The sequence below is a fragment of the Lepidochelys kempii genome, chromosome 16 (assembly GCF_965140265.1).
Source record: "Lepidochelys kempii isolate rLepKem1 chromosome 16, rLepKem1.hap2, whole genome shotgun sequence".
NCBI classification, from domain to species: domain Eukaryota; kingdom Metazoa; phylum Chordata; order Testudines; family Cheloniidae; genus Lepidochelys; species Lepidochelys kempii.
In genome coordinates, this window is record NC_133271.1 from 8372800 (window position 1) to 8390050 (window position 17251).

The 17251-nt window shown below is 47.4% G+C and overlaps 1 protein-coding gene across 8 annotated transcripts in view; it reads left to right on the forward strand.

The window, feature by feature from the left end:
- Nucleotides 1-17251, forward strand: part of TOR4A (torsin family 4 member A) — a 93949-nt gene that overhangs the window by 68607 nt on the left and 8091 nt on the right. For 6 of the 8 annotated variants that reach the window (XM_073314174.1, XM_073314175.1, XM_073314178.1 and 3 more), the window contains one exon: nucleotides 9849-10138. The exons of 1 other annotated variant lie outside the window; for it this stretch is intronic. The gene's annotated coding sequence lies outside the window, so the exon portion shown is untranslated. Of the gene's footprint in view, nucleotides 1-9848; nucleotides 10139-10693; nucleotides 11919-17251 lie in introns of those variants that run through there. One more of the 8 variants, XM_073314180.1, reaches the window with a different exon arrangement.

Consider the following 17251-nt stretch of genomic DNA (forward strand, 5'->3'; position numbering starts at 1 on the left):
TGAAGATCTCCTGTTTAAGCCAGGGTGGGCTCGTACCAAACTTCCTAGGCATCAGGATAGTTTGCTAATGCGCACTTAATAATATCTCTTTAAAAAACTGAACCTTTTTTTCCCCCTTAGACCTGCTTTCTCTGGGATTCTACCTACCAATTCTCTGAGTTTTCTACCATCTGCCTTCTTGACGTCCATTGTCTTTACTCTGCTGTTTTTCCTCCTACCGTTCCTTAGAATCGTGAGCTCCATTATTTCATGATCACTTTCACCTAAGCAGCCTTTCACTTTCAAATTCTCAACCAGTGTCTTCCTGTTTGTCAGAATCAAATCTAGATACCTGGGAAGCTACTAGAGCAATGTATAAAACATTCAATTTGCAAATACTTGGAGGATGAGGGGTGATCATTAGCAGCCAGCATGGATTTACCAAGAACAAATTGTGCCAAACCAGCTTGATTTCTTCTTTGACAGGGTAACTGGATTGGTGTATAGGGGGAATGTGGTGGACAAGACTTTTGACACAGTCTGACATGACATTCTGATAAGTAAGCTGGAGAAATGGGGGCTCGGCAGAACTACCATTAAGTAGATACATTGGTTAAACAACCACAAACAAAGAGTAACTAGTAATGGAATGATGTTGGATTGGAGGGAGGTCTCAAGTGGGGTTCCACAGGGATCTGTTCTGGTCCAGTGCTATTTAACATCCTTATTAATGATCTGGATGTAGGTCTAGAGAGCACACTGATCAAATTGGCAGATGACTCAAACCTAGGGGGGTTGCCAACACTTTGGAGGATAGAGCTACAATTCAGAGGGATCTTGCTAAATTGGAGAACTGGGCTATAGACAACACAATGAAATTCAACAAAGACAAATGTCAGGTGCCACACTTAGGGAAGAAAAAGCAAATGCACCTATACAGAATGGGGGAGAACTGGTTTGGCAGCAGCACTGCTGAGAAGGCTCTGGGAGCGGTGGTGGATCACAACCTCAACATGAGTCAGCAACGCAATGCTGTTGCAAAAAAAGCAAATGCAATTTTAGGTTGTTTTAACAGAGGCATAGCTTGCAAGTCACGGGAGATGATAGTATCACTACTCAGCACTGGTTAGGCCTCAGCTGGAGTACTGTGTCCAATTTTGGTCACCAATGTATAGAAAGAATGTAGAGAAACTGGAAAGGATCCAGAGGGGAGCAACAAAGATGATCAGAGGGATGGAATGTATGCCATATGAGCAAAGGCTGAAGGAGCTGGGTATGCTTAGTTTCAAAAAGAGGTGATTAAGGGGGAACATGAGAGCAGTCTTCAAATACTTGAAAACCTGCCACAAAAAAGATGGAGAAAAGTTACTCTTTTTTGCCACAGAGGGCAGGACTACAGCATAGCAAATTTAGATTAAATTTCAGGAAAAGCTTTGTAACTGTAAGAACAATAGGACAATGGTACAGACGCCTAGGGAGGTTGTGGAAGCTCCTTCACTGGAGGTTTTCATAAGGAAGCTGGAGCCATCTGCCTTGGATGGTTTAGTCACAACAAATCATGCATCTTGGCAGGGGGCTAGACTTGATGACCATTACAGTCCCTTCTAACCCTGATTCTAGAACAGCCTCTCCCCAGTCACGTTCTCTACCTTCTGTAATGAAAAAGTGGTCTCCAATGCATTCCAAGAACTTGTGGGATGATCTGTGCCCTGCCGTGTTATTTTCCCAACAGATGTCTGGGTAATTCAAGTCCCCCCGTCACTACTGAGTCCTGCGTCTTGGATGATTTTGTTAGTTTAAAAAAAGCCTCCTCTGCCTCTTCTTCCTAGTTCGGGGTCTATAGGAGACCTACCTTGACTTCACCCTTGGGTTTTTACCCCTTTTATCCTTACCCAGACTTTCAACAGGTCTGTCTCCACTTCTGTCTCAGCCTCAATGTAAGTGTATACACCTTTGATATACAAGGCAACAAACACCGCCTCCCTTTTTCTCCCTGCTGCTCTTCCTGAACAAGCTGTGCCCTTCTACACCAATATTGCAGTCCTGTGAATTATCCCACCACATCTGTGATGCCAATTGTGTCCTAACTGTGATTTACTAGTATTTCTAGTTCCTCCTGTTTTATTCCCCATTCTTCTTGCATTAATATACAGACATCTAGCATGTTTATTAGATTTCCCCTCTGTATTCCCTTGTCTCTCCTTTGTCCCTGCTGTGATTGCCCATGTTCCCCCCAGAGGCCAACCCTTCACCCAGCTCTTTGTTTTGGACTTATCTGTGGGCTTTTGTCTCCTGCCCCCATTGAACCTAGTTTAAAGCCTGCCTCACTAGGTTAGCCTACCTGTATCCGAAGATATTCTTCCCTTTCCTTGAAAGGTGGACCCCATCTCCACTCAGCAGTCCTTCGTCTCAGAGCAACATCCCATGGTCAAGGAAGTGAAAGCCCTTCTGGTGACACCATCTGAACAGCTGTGCATTCACCTCCAGGGTGTCGGTCTCTACCTGGGCTCCTACCCTCGACTAGAAGGATGGATGAGAACACCACCTGCAGCCACAGCTCCTTCACTCTTACACCCAGAGCCCGGTAGTCACATGATCTGCTCATGGTCATACCTCACAGTATCATTTAGTGCCCATGTGGATGGACAGCATGGGGTAGTAGTTAGAAGGCCAGATGAGCCTCGGCAGTCCTTCGGTAATGTGTCCAATATGTGCCCTGGGCAGGCAGCACACCTCCTGGGATGCCAGGTCAGGCCGGCAGATGAATGCTTCTATTCCCCTTAGAAGGGAGTCACCGACCATCACCATCTTCATTTCCTCCTGGGTGGTGGTGGCCATGATCCTCCTACCCGTGGGGGTACATGGCTTCTTCTCCTCCACTTAGCCCTTAGTGTCAGGGCAGCACTCTGTTTTTTATCTCTGTGGATGGTGGGTTGGGAGCAGGGATGGAACATTCCCTGCTGCCCAAAGTAACCAGCAGCTAGCTTCCTCTCTGTGAAGGAACTATTTCTTCCTGTTCTGGTGGTGCTCCTGCAGTCCTCTACAGCTGGATAGCTTCCTTGGAGGTCTCCATATGCAAGTGTTCAGTGAAAGCCTCGTGTGCATGGACGCCCCTCTGCCTGGCCACCTCCTCCTGTAGCTCTCCCACTTCCTTCCTGGGAGATTCTACCAGCAAGCCCTTCTCACACTGGATGGTCTCCCCAGCCTGGCTCTCTATGATGGGGAAATGAAGGCCACAGACTCTGCAAGTCCACACCAGAACCTGGGCAGGCGTATCCCAGGTCTGATTCTCTGTCTGGACACAGCTGCAGTGGCGATGCGGCCTTTCCGAACCACACTAATTTTATTCTTTCTTCCTTCTACAGCCTGTCTCTCAGACTCCCTGTTTGCTGCCCCCTATTCGCTAGCTCCCCTTGTTGCTTGCGTCTGACTTTTACGCCCTTTTCTCCTAAGTCAGCCCTGCCTCCGTGTTAACAACCAAGGGTGATCCCTAGCCGCAAGTGGACTATCACTCTTTATGGTTAAATGTCCTGTTAGACATGTGTTTGGTGTACTGAGTTTGTCAAGTCTGAGGTGAGAGTTGTTCACAAAGAACCGGGAACCCTTTGCCAAGGTGCCTCTGTGTTACACCCTCCTATTCACCTGTAGTACGATAGTCTAGCCTCCTTTGCCTGCCATACCTTGGTGTAATTTTGGTTGTTGGGTTTAGAGTACGGGTGCTTGGTGGTCTGTGTTATACAGGAAGTCAGACTAGATTATCTCGTGCTCCCTTTTGGTCTTAAACTCTCTGGCTCTATGCGTATTTTTTGAGTATTCTATGAGTATTATCAGCCCTCATTTAGGAAGGGGAAATGGAGACACAGATAGATTATTGCCAAAATTAATGGCCACTGCCAAATATTCTGGGTTAAATTACTAGCCCAGGGCTACAGGTGGTTGTTCATTGCCTGAGGACCATCCTTTCTCCTCCCTTTCCCATTCACTGCACAGAAATTCCATCGTGTGTTAAGTATTTGGTAGGCAAATTCATCTGTATGCCTCATAGTGCTTTGCAGAGGTGGGTATGCAGCAGAGACCGTAGACAAGTGTGGAAATTTGATCTAGTCTTTCCAAGCAGCAGTGTGACTAAGCATTGGTTTTGTTGTAGGAGGATTTCACTTTTAGGCCTGGTTCTGCCTGCTGTGACCTTTTGGAGCCTCTCTGGTATGTCTACACTGCAATTAAATACCCATGGCTGGCCCAGACCAGCTGACTCGGGTTCATGGGGCTCAGGCTAAGGGACTGTTTAACTACAGTGTAGACATTCAGGCTCCGGCTGGAGCCCAGGCTCTAGGACTCTGCAAGGGAGGAGGGTCCCAGAACTCAGGCAACATCTACACTGCAGTTAAGCAACCCCGCAGCCCGAGCCCCGCAAGCCTGAGTCAGCTGTCGAATGGCAGTGTAGACAGACCCTATCAGGCCTCAAGCTATCAATTCTCCAGCAGATTTGATTGTTTTGTATATTGTAGAGAGGATGCAAATCTGGTTTTAGCAGAAACTCAGCTGCACAACCTTAACTCAGCAAAACCTGCGTGATTTGGAGCTGTAATCACCTCCAGCTAGTTCAACAGGAGGGTTTAAACAAGGGGCCTTCAGGTGCCCTCTCATCCATAAGCTTACACACACTTTGTCAGTGGGGTACAGTGTCGCTAGACACCTGTAGGATTTGAGGAATTGGGGTTCCTGGGATCTGGTTCCGGATCTAAGATCAGTGGTTGCAGACAGACTAAGTAAGCACATAGACTGGGCCTATTTGTGGCAAAACAGATGAGAGTTGGGTCTTCACTATTGGATGTCTGGGCTCTATTCCCAGCTCTGCCAGAAAAGGTACCATGCAAGTCTCTCAGTTACCTTTGCTTTAAGCTGGGGGAATGATAGCTGCTTCCTCCAGGTCACAGGGAGGAGGCCTGGGAGCACAATATGGGTTGTGAACTGCAGAGAAATACTAACAATGGTCTGTGACAGCATAGTCAACAACTCCGTGGGTGCTCAAGGGCTGGAGCACCCACAGGAAAAAAACAGTGGGTGCTCAGCACCCACCAGCAGCCCCGCCAAACAGCTCCTCCCCCTCCCTCCCAGTGCCTCCCTTGCGCCATGATCAGTTGTTCAGCAGCATTCAGGAGGCACTGGGGGAAGGGGGCAGAGCAGAGGCAGGAAAGGGCAAGGCAGGGGTGGGGCTTTGGGGGAAGGGGTGAAGTTGAGGGGGGGTAGGGGTTGAGCACTCCAGGGGAAATGACAAAGTTGGCACCTGTGAGTGACAGATGTTAGTCCAGAGCTCTTGGCTCACAGCCCAGTGCACCTTCCTCCAGTCTGAAGGGGATTTTGCTGGGGAGCATTCTCTGGCTCAGAGCACCAGTCATCTCTTAATAGTTACCGAACCCTGAGCTTAGGGTGACCAGACAGCAAGTGTGAATAATCAGGACGGGGGTGGGGAGTAATAGGCACCTATATAAGACAAAGCCCTAAATATCGGGACTGTCCCTTTAAAATTGGGACACCTGGTCTCCCTACCTGAGCTGCATCACTCCATATTTCAAAAATATGGTCTACTAACTTTTTACTATTTCAGCTGTTAGACCTTGGTTTGGTACCATGCGCTACCTCTCAGGGAAAAGGCATTCCAGGAATATACGTCTCCAGAAAAATACTGCCTGCCCTCTGTTTTTTCCCTATCTAAAAGTAAGTGACGACTTTAAAGTCTTTGACAGCAACTCACTTTTGGGATGCTATATCTTGGGCACCCCTTGTCTAGATGGCCTTGAAATCCCCTTCCCCCAACCCCCCAAAAAGTCGACCCTGGTCCATGACCTGGCCTATCAAATTTCAAACCAATCTAATATGTATGTGGATTTCAGAGAAGATGCAAAATAGAGCTGTCAACAAAACCTTAGCTGCAGCTGCCATTGGTGAGGTATCTTAGCACCTCCCATGTATTCCAAACCAGAAATAACAATAAAATGTCTCTCACATTCTCACTCTCTCTTCCGATCTAGCTCCTCAGAGCTCGATTGTTTGTGGCAGGGAGGTTGTGGTTATATTTGTGTGTGTGAGTGTGTTGTTGATCTTTGTGTGTGTGAATGAAGGGGTGTGTGGTGGACCTAGGGGTGTGTGCGAGTGCACAGGTGTTTTGAGCCTGTGGGTGGGAGTGGGGTTTGTTGTTGTGTGTGTGTGCGTGTGCAGCTGTGGACGTGTGTGTCTGAGGGGGCGTGTGTAGAGGCCTTCCTGAGGCAAAGCCAAGCTAAGAGCTGAGTGTTTCAGTTAGTTCTGAGCACTGTGAGGCCCGTGGTCTCTTCTCTCTTGCAGGATCAGAGGGCAGGTCCTGTTCCTCTTGGGAAAGTTCTGTTTCCTGCGCTCACAAACTTATCTCTGCAGTGGACCCCAGCCAAGGGGAAGGGGGCAGGGCCTCTCAGCAGGTTACTATGGAAGGGGATGGGGGTGATCCAGGGAGTTTCACTGCTGTAGGCCCGTTGGATAAGGAGGTGTCAGATTTTTCTGACTTACAATGGGCCCTCAGGACTGAGAGGTGAACAGGCCACTTAGCAGGTTCCAGCTTCTTCCCCTGCCATTTCCCAGGCCAAGTTCAGCCACAGGCAGCTGTTACATACATTCCACTCTTTCCCTTCCCCCTGAGCTGGATCCACCTTTCCCTGAGCACTCAGGGAGGATGGAGATGACTCCCTTGATTTGACTAGGGGAGGGGAGAGGGGACTGACTTGCTCATGTGGCACATCATCTGCCCATTGTTTCACAGCACCTGCTCCACAGCTCTTTGGCCTGAAGTGAGAGCCAGCTGATTCTGGCTGGACAAAACTCAGCTGAGTCTGAGGCAGAACAAGGAGGGGCAGGGGAGGCACTGCATGGCGCTCCCCTCACTGTGACAGAGTGGCAGGGAGCCAGGGGCACTATATGGGGCTGAGCGCACCGGGTTAACAGCAGTAGGGGCCAGGGGCACTATATGGATCTAAGCTCGCCGGGTTAACAGCAGCAGGGGCCAGGGGCACTATATGAGGCTGAGCGCGCTGGGTTAAGAGCATCAGGGGCCAGGGGTCACCAGAACTGGACAGAGTAGTCTAGTATTGTTCTCACCAATTCTCATTTCAGAGGTAAAATCATTTCTCTACTCCTATTTGGGAGTGCCCTGCTTCATAACACAAGAACAAGGGAACATTCCATGAAATTACTCCTCCATGAAAATACCGCCCCCCCCCACACACATACTCCAATTGCCTCTGTGCTGTTGAGGAGGATTAAAGCCTTGGGGAAGGAGAACATCAAGCTGGAGTGGAGAGAAACGATCCCATAGTTAGGACCATCCTTCCAGATAGTGTCATGGTATCCTCTTGTACTGAGAATGGGAATACCCCTCCGGTGGAGGGAATCCCAGTTATTAGAAAGAGCCAGGTAATAGTAATGGGGGATTCAATCATTGGAAATATTGATAGTGACGTTTGTGATGACTGGGAGAACTGCATGGTGAATTGCCTGCTGGGTACAAAGGTTGCAGACTTCTCAAGGCATAGATAGCCATATGTGCACTGCTGGGGAGAAGCTGGTGACTGTGGTACATGTAGGTACCAGTAATATAGGAAAAGATAGGAGAGAAGTCCTGGAGGCCAAATTTAGGCTGCTAGGTAAGAGATTAAAGTCCAGGACATCCATGGTAGCATTCTCTGAAAAGCTTCCAGTTCCACGTGCAGGGCCAGACAGGTAGAACTGCAAGGTTTTAATGTGTGGACAAGACAATGGTGTTGGGAAGGGGGATTCAGGTTTCTTAGGAACGGGGGAACCTTTGGGGAAAGGATGAACCTATGCAGGAAGGATGGGTTCCACCTTTACCAAAATTTAACCAGATTTCTGGCATGTAAAATTAAAAAGGTCATAGAGGAGTTTTTCAACTAAGGGCTGGGAGAAAGCTGACAGGTGCAGAGGAGCACATGGTTCAGACAGACACAGCCTTTAGGGGAAGATTTAAAGGGAATAATCTATATCCTAGTAAAGAGGAGGGGACAGAAGTTGAAAAAGTATAGGTAGGAACTGAAGAGAAACAGCCAAATTTGGTGGAACAATGATAATCAATGGAACAGAATAATACCAGGGTACAAAATAGATAGGAATGACAGAGTAGGTTGTGCTGGTGCATTATATGTGAAAGAAAGCATGTAACCAAATATCGTAAAAATTTTAAATGAATCAAACAGTATCAGAGAATCTCTATGAATAGAAATTCCATGCTTAAATAATAAAAGTAGAGCAGTAGGAATATACTACCTACCACTTGACCAGGATGGTGACAGTGACTGTGAAATACTCATGGAGATTACAAAGGCTACAAAAACAGAAAATCCAGTAATAATGGGGGATTTCAACTATACCCATGAACTGGGAACATGTCACCTCAGGATGGGATCTAAAGATGCAATTTCTAGACAACATCAATGACTGCTTCTTGGAGCAGCTAGTCCTGGAACCCAAAAGGGAAGAGGCAATTCTTGATTTAGTCCTAAGTGGAGCACAGGATCTGGTCTAAGAGAAAAACACAGAATCATAGAATATCAGGGTTGGAAGGGACCTCAGGAGGTCATCTAGTCCAACCCCCTGCTCAAAGCAGGACCAATCCCCAACTAAATCATCCCAGCCAGGGCTTTGTCAAGCCTGACCTTAAAAACCTCTAAGGAAGGAGATTCCACCACCTCCCTAGGTGACACATTCCAGTGTTTCACCACCCTCCTAGTGAAAAAGTTTTTCCTAATATCCAACCTAAACCTCCCCCACTGCAACTTGAGACCATTACTCCTTGTTCTGTCATCAGCTACCACTGAAAACAGTCTAGATCCATTCTCTTTGGAACCCCCTTTCAGGTAGTTGAAAGCAGCTATCAAATCCCCCCTCATTCTTCTCTTCCATAGACTAAACAATCCCAGTTCCCTCAGCCTCTCCTCATAAGTCATGTGTTCCAGTCCCCTAATCATTTTTGTTGCCCTCTGCTGGACGTTTTCCAATTTTTCCACATCCTTCTTGTAGTGTGGGGCCCAAAACTGGACGCAGTACTCCAGATGAGGCCTCACCAATGTCAAATAGAGGGGAATGATCAGATCCCTTGATCTGCTGGCAATGCCCCGACATATACATCCCAAAATGCCATTGGCCTTCTTGGCAACAAGGGCACACTGTTGACTCATATCCAGCTTCTCATCCACTGTAACCCCTAGGTCCTTTTCTGCAGAACTGCTGTCTAGCTCTCTGCTAGACAGAACTAGACAGAACTGCTGTCTACCTCTCCTCCCAGTTTAGTGTCATCTGCAAACTTGCTGAGGGTGCAATCCACACCATCCTCCAGATCATTTATGAAGATATTGAACATGGTTAAACTGCTTGGTAATAGTGACCATAATGTAATTAATCCTTGCAAGGGAGGAAATTCCAAAGAAATCCAGCACAGTAGTATTTAACTTCAAAAAGGGGAACTACACAAACTTGAGGAAGCTAGTAAACAGAAATTAAAAGGAACAGTCACAAGGGTGAAATCCTTTCAGGCTGCATGGAAACTATTTAAAAACATCATAATAGAGGCTCAAACTAAATGTGTACCTCAAATAAAAAACAACCACACAGTAAGAGGACCAAAAAAATGCCGCCATGGCTAAACAGCAGAGTGTTTGAGGCAAAAAGGTATCCCTGGAAAACAGGAAGTTAAATCCTACTGAGAAAAATAGAAAGGAGCAAAAACTTTGGCAAGTTAAGAGTAAAAGTATAATTACGCAGGCCAAAAAAGAATTTGAAGAGCAACTAGCAAAAGACAAAAATGATCAGCAATTTTTTTTTTTTTACAGCACATCAGAAGCAGGAAACCTGCCTAACAATCAGTGGGGCCACTGGATGATCGAGGTGCTAAAGAAGCACTGAAGGAAGACAAGGCCATTGCAGAGAAGCTAACACGATTCTTTGCATTAGTTTTCACTGCAGAGGATGTGAGGGAGATTCCCACACTTGAGCCATTCTTTTTAGGTGACAAATCTAAGGAACTGTCCCAGATTCAGGTGTCAATAGAGGAGGTTTTGGAACTTGTTGCCAGGATATGTTGTGAAGACCAAAAGTATAACTGGGTTCAAAAAAGAATTAGGTAAGTCCATGGAAGTTTGCTCTGTTGATAAATTGTATAGTCAGTTGCTTGACCACATTTTGGTTCATTATAAAATTTACTCCAGAGGCCAAATAACCAGTGTCAGTCGAGTTTATTAATATGGCACAGGAAAACAATTCTGTATGGTTTCAGTGTCTGACGAGCTGTCCTGTGCAGTGATGTTACTTTCACCTTATGCAGAAGGTTTGCTCTCCAAAGTTACACTTCTAAAGCCATCTTTTCATACCCTACATGTTTACCAGTAAAAGGTACCATATATGTGATTTTAAACTAGAGTCAACCAATTAGCTTTTTATCTTGTTTTTCTGGTACCATAGTGTACCTCTTATCTTTGTTCTGGGTACATGCATTCCAGATACTAAGAGGCATGAAGACACTTCCTAGGCCAGTACCAATATAAACAGATTTGTGAGAGTAACTCCCTTTCTGTTGCTATAAGGAAACAACTGTATGTCGAGATACTGACAATTTCCCTATCTACTGAAGCCAAAACTTGCCTCAGCTAATATTAGGTGTTATGGGATACTTAGCATATGTGAACAGGATTATAACAAAGGTACAGGCTAATTCATGCTATATAACTGCTATATTGACACTTAATGCTTAAAATATATGTAAACTAGCCACCATTTCAAAAAGGGATTGGACAGTTATATGACTAACAAGAATACCCAGATTTGTCATAGAATCATAGACTATCAGGGTTGGAAGGGACCTCAGGAGGTCATCTAGTCCAACCCCCTGCTCAAAGCAGGACCGATCCCCAACTAAATCATCCCAGCCAGTTCATGCTAACAAGTTTTGGAGGAGTTATTAAACCTCATGCTTCTTGCCTTAAACCAGTCTCTAACTCTGTGGGATTAGGAGGTGCCCTAAAGCGAGTAGGGAAAGCATCCTGTGTCTGCCTAGTGCAAGATTCCTGGCACTTTACTGCCACTGCTGGGGACAGGGTACGTGGACCACGGGTCTGATGCCGTCTGGCATTACTATGTGCTCAGCCTGGCTTCCCCGCCTTGCCCCTTTCCCCTCAGGCTGTGTTCATGGCAGATAATTTTTAATTTTCTGTGGCTGCTGCCCAATTTCCCCACGTTCTGCTGTGCTAGGCAGGCCCATGCCTGCCCTGCTGCTGCGCTTTCTGGATGGCTGCCTACCTGCAAGTGGATTCGGAGGCACGAGGCTGCAGGGAACGTTGTGCAGCTGGAGCAGCAGCAGAGCCTGAACTTGGAAGCATTTGTTCTTGTTTATTTTCCAATGCCTCCAGATGTAGGCAATAATGTTGCCTGTCTCTTGCCCCACTCCCTGTTCGCACGCTGCTCTGCGTCATGGCTGCCTCTTTCTTAATGCTCCTTCTACCCATGAGGGGATATTTCTGACCTGCTTCCGAACAGCTTAGAGAACAGGAGTAAAACACGGTGCAGCCTGTGTGCAGCCGTCAGTGTGTGAATACGCTGTCCGTGCTGCAGAGAACATGAGCAGGCCAGCAGCAAACACAGCTGCAGAATAGGATACAGATAAGGTCTTGTGCAGCTGGGAGAAGGACGCGCTGGAGATAGGGGCCACTCCCGCTTGTCATTTCCTCTTTAATCCCTGACCAAGTCCTTTTAGACAGATGTGAAGGTGCTCAGTGGGACAGCCAGCGAGTCTGCGGCTACAGAGTCCCCTGCTTACCCTGCCTGGATTGCTGCTGCTGCTCCATTGACTTGCAGGCAGGGACAAGGAGTGATGTTCTCCCAGTGAGACCCAGAGAAAAAGCTCCCTGGTAATTGTTCTCTTGCTCTCATGCTCTTCTCCCCACCCCTTCCTGCTCTCTCTCAGAGTTGCCTTTTTCTTTTCCAAGGGCCCCCTAATGCGTGCTCTGTCCCCATGGCCAGGTGGTATCTAGCTCTCCCCAGACTGCTGTGTTCACTGTGTGGGGCCACATTTGAGCCATGGCATTCTTCCAACTTCGTCCCTGCAGTGCCACTTCCTCTCCTTGCCAAGGCTGCCCCAGCACAGGGACTGAAACGGCAGCTTAGCCCACAGAGGCCAAACTCTGTGATTGTAACGGAGTCTTTACACTGGCTGGCATTTCCTCCTGGGCTATTTCCTCATCTAGGGAGGAGGTGCAGTGGGGCTAGGAGGCCCCATGGCTGGCAGACCTTTGCAGCATTTCAGTTCACTTGTAAACAGCTGGGCAGGAAACAAGGCTGTTGCCACCAGAGCCAGAGTGCAAAGATGTTTGGCTCTCGGAGGGACAGGACACATAGAGATGCTTGGAGGGGTCGGTCTGACTGGGCAGCTGGGAGAGGGGCCAGGCTCTTGTCCCCATTTGGTGGGGAAAGGAGAAGGATCCTCCTTGTTCAATTGGGGGAGGGATAACTTTGTTTGGTGGGGTTGGGGGAGCATCAGCCTCCCGCCCTGGTTCACTGGGCCCTAAGGGTCACTGTCCTACACCTACCAGCGCCATCTCTTATTCACTCTCCCATCACCCCAGTCTTTGCCCACCATTTGGCTGACCTTCAGCCTTGACAAGACACAGTATGACTTTCCTCCACCCCCTCCTCATCTGTTACCCTGTCTCCTCCACCAGTGACTCTGATGACACCTGCCTATGGTCCCCCTCCAGCTTTTGGTTTTCAGCCAAAGGATCTCAATTTTTTGAGTTTTCAACAAGCTCCATGTTCCAGTCAGCTCTACCAATCACTATTTTTCCCCCTGAATGGCCAGTATAGTCTCATTTTGGGATCTAATTCTGCACTTTCTTGAAGACATCCTTGGAAAACTGTTAATTTCCGTTTCTGCAGGTTTAGTTAACATGATGATAAAAATGCAAGAAGCAGAGATAGTGCTGTCTACCCTCGGGCTTTCCTGAGCTTCAGCTGAATTGATGATGGTACTTTCCTAAAATCCTCTCGTGTAAACTCAGTCACATAAGAGCTCCTTTTCTAGTGTGGCGTTATAAATTACATTCCCTTCTCCATTGGTTTCACTGACAGAGACTTGAGCAGTTTTCTACCCATGTTAATTTCTGAAACATTTCACTATCTTGCCTGTTGATAGGGTTGCCAACTTTGTAATATTTAAAAAATGGACATTCCAGCAGAAGTGCCTGAACCTCCCCCATCCCGCCTCTTCCCCCCTGAGGCCCCACCCCTTCCCTCTCTTCTCCCTGAGGCCCTGCCTCTGCCCCACCTCTTTCCCCAAGGCACCGCCCCCATTCTCTTCTTTTTTCCCCTCCTCCCATCACTTGCTGCTTTCCCCCACCCCCCGTGAGCCTGGGTCAGGAGGGACTCACCTGCAGAGCCGGGGCTGGGAGCTGCAGCTGTCCGATGCAGGTAGGAGACAGCCCCGGCTGAGTAGGGGCTGGCGTGGGTGATGATCCGGCGCCTCCCCCACCTGCAGTAACCGCACTTGTCAGTAGTACTGACAAGACACTGTGAGGTCCCCTTTTCGACTGGATTTTCTGGTTGAAAACCTGGCACCTGGCCACCCTACCTGTTGAAGGAGCCAATGTGCAAATTTACCTACGTATGGATGTTTGTTGTGCTAGGTGGCTTTGTTTGGCTGATACAGGGTGACACAAAAATGCAAATGAGTAAAAATATTTCAAAGGAGCTGTTTTAAGGTAAAAATTGCAAGCATTTAGAGCCAGAATTACAAAGGTGTTTAGGCACCGAAAGAAGCAGATAGGTGCCTAGTGGGATTTTCAAAAGCATGTAAATGAGTTAGGTGCCTAACTCCCATTGACTTTCCCTGGCCTGTTTGTTCAGTCAGCCTTCTATTGTGCCTTGTTTTGAAGTTGTAGGCGCTGGGAGGCAGGGACTGAGGTTTACTGTACATTTGTATAGTGCCTCATCCAATAAATGGCTGAGGCCTTAGAGCACCGCACGAATATTAATAGTGGCATGTTTATTAAGAGCAAATCTCCCTAATGTATTGTCAGTGCAGTTCCACTGGGGAGTGTCATGGAGAGGCTGCAGTGGAGGTAAAACTCGTGCAGTTTTCTCACAGTATCTAATTCAACTTCTCTGACCTAGAGTATGGCTAAAAACTCGTGAGTGACGGAACTTCTATTGTCACCTTGATCACAGAGCTCCTCTGGTCGCAGATTCCTGGTTTGTTTTGCGTACCTATGACTGCAGTTTTCTTTGCTGAGCGTGTTTCAAAGCTAAGATTGATTGCATGGTGGTTGGTTTTGCTTGCTAGGCTCATTATTTATTAGTGAATTCATTACAACATTGGCTAAAATTTTACTGAACTGTTGAGTTTTGACATTAAAACCAATTAAGTAGTGAAGTATAAGAACAAACTAGCTGTAGCAGTGCTGGGTAATTTGTATTGAGTACCTGACCTATTTAGTGTTAGTTTTACTATTAATTTGTTTAGAAATGTCCATTATAGAATAATTTGGGAATTATTATCAATTGTGTTTATGAAAGTAGTGCCGATGGGCGACCTCAGAACAGGGTCCCATTGTGCTATCATCATTCTCACCCTCATGGCAAATCCCAAATGGGACAGAGTATCCTTGCAGATCAAGCACCCCGCACATCAATCTCTGTGCTTTACAAATAGAGAGTATTAAACGATCTCTGCCCCGAAGAGCCTACAGTCTAAATAGACCAGACAGACAGGACAGGGAAATGGGTAGAACACACCAGCAGAGGGATGGTAGCAAATGGCATGGTAGTGCCATGATTTTTTTTGTGGGGGGTGTTACTTAGGAGGGGGTCAGCTATATGGAAAGAAGATTGAAGGGAAGGAGGGTGAGAGGGACAGGTGTGGATTGGTGGAGCTGAGGTGGAGAGGAGGGTTGAAGCAAACAGCCAATCAGCACAGGACCCAGAAAATCCAGTCAAAACCAAGGTACTAAGACAATAGTGCTAAGGATCAGAAATCCAGACTCTAACTCAGAATATTTCATTACTTCATCTTGTGTCTACCTTACTTACGGAATGGACATGCTCTTTACCAATCCTCAGAAACTGAATTCTTTCCCTCTGCCTTCTACCCCATCCCACCACTGCACGTACCATTTGAATCAGGGCCACACCCACACCATGGTGGGGGGGGAGAGTTTGGAGAGCTCAGTTTGTAAAAACAGGATTTACATAGGGTAACTATATTTCCCAAAGGGAAAACGGGACACCACATGGGGCTAGCCCAAGCCTCCCTCCCTCCTTGTGCGCAGCTGGCGTCGCTGCTCTCTTGACTTCCTGCTACTGACTTCCTGCCCCGTCCGAGCCCCGCTCCACGCAACTGAGCAAACGGGACAAATGCACACTTTTGCACAAAACATCAGGACGGCCGGGACAGGGCTTAAAAAAGGGACTGACCCGGCCAAAATGAGACATATGGTCACCCTAGATTTACAGCTTTGCAAACATGCTGAACTGAACAGACCTGAAGCCATATTCAGGGTTTCCCAGGAGAGCTTGGGTGCTGTCTGCATTTATGCTCTAGGCTCCTCCTAGTCTCCAGCAGTCACCCAAACACACCACACACAGGGCACCTGGCTCGAAAACTGCAGTTACTACCATTACATACGGCATGGTAAAGTACAGTCAGCATTAGATAGATCAATCCATTACCACTGGGCAGTACAGTTACCTGGCAAATCAGCATCAAATGGGGGGAGTGGAGAGAAACATTCACCTTGGCTCTGAGTGTGTTGGCATCAAACAGCTCCATCAGCTGCGCCCCAGACACGCCCGCAACTTCACCCTAACACTCTTAGGAGGAGAACCCCCATACAGTTAACTTTGTGATTCCCCAGATGTAACGCAGGAGCAGGAACCCTTTCTTTATGCAAGAGAAGCGTATTGCATCCAAGTCAGGTCTACCTCTGGCTCCATGAAAATCTCCCTCTCTAGGATGCTGACGTCTGGTTATGGACCATGGCCTGAAGATGCACACAAGCCTCACATCCAGCACTACTGTCGTTACCACTGGCCATAGCATACTCCTCTTAACTCTCTCAGCCAGCCAGGGAGACAGATAAGGGCAGCGCCAGGTCTCTGCTAACAGAAAGTGCAAAAGCGTATGGGACACAGTGACACAGCATGGCAGACGAGTGGTGAGATCCAAGGCCCAGCACCTCCAGGCAGTGCGATCTGCGCTTCACCCCCCACTCAAGGCCTGACAGGGAACCATGCTGTGGTGGGCCGGGGCTCTTTGGGCTCTCCCTGTAGCACTGAGTTCCTGGTGAAACATGGCAAGACAGTCTGAGATTCTCTGGCTGGAGCCTTAGTGATGGAGCTTGTCCCCTCCCTCACATGCTTGCTCACAGGGAGCCATCCAAACCCAAAGCTTGTGAGATGGGGAAGAAACAGTGAAACTGAGCTGACAGGGCCCTATGCCTGTGCAGGGAAGCCTCCATTTCCAGGCATCTCTAGGAACCTGTGCACTCCCCTCTGCCCAATAGGATCTCTCCGGACCATTCGCTTTTAATGACTTTCACTTCCTGGCTTGTCCCATGGCGTTTCCCTGGTTACTCATAGACATCTGATCTAACTGGTTCTGCTACTTCTGGCAAAGTCCTAAAGGTGACATTATCCGGCATAAGTTCCATAGACTCACTTTCATGGTAATAAATATTCAGTGTTGCCAACTCTTGTGATTTTGTCCTGAGTCTCATGGTAATTATTGTTTCCTTAAAGTCCCGGCTCCTGGAGTCAAGTGGGATATGCAATGATTTCCGCCTTCAGTCTTATAGAAAAAGTTACTTTCCAGCCCTCATGGATGTAGAGAAAGCTTCAAAATGTGACCGCAGTGCACCCGACAGGCTCAAAAAGGCACATAAAAAGAACACCATATTATTTGTACATAATCTCCATGATTTTAAAGCCAGTATCATGATTTTTGGTAGACCTAATGATTTTTGGACATTTGCGGTTGGCAATATAAGTGTCTCCAACAGGTCTGTGTGACATGGTTCCTCAAACTCCCTGCATGCACAGAGTTTGCTGGATCTCAGCTGTAGTGATGAAGGGCTAATAAAGTTAGTGTTACAGTGAGACATCTACCAATCAGAACTATCCAGGGAATAATTAGGAACTCTCAACTATTCGAAAAGCAGAGTACTCCTCATAGAAGGAAGTGGGGGAGAATGAA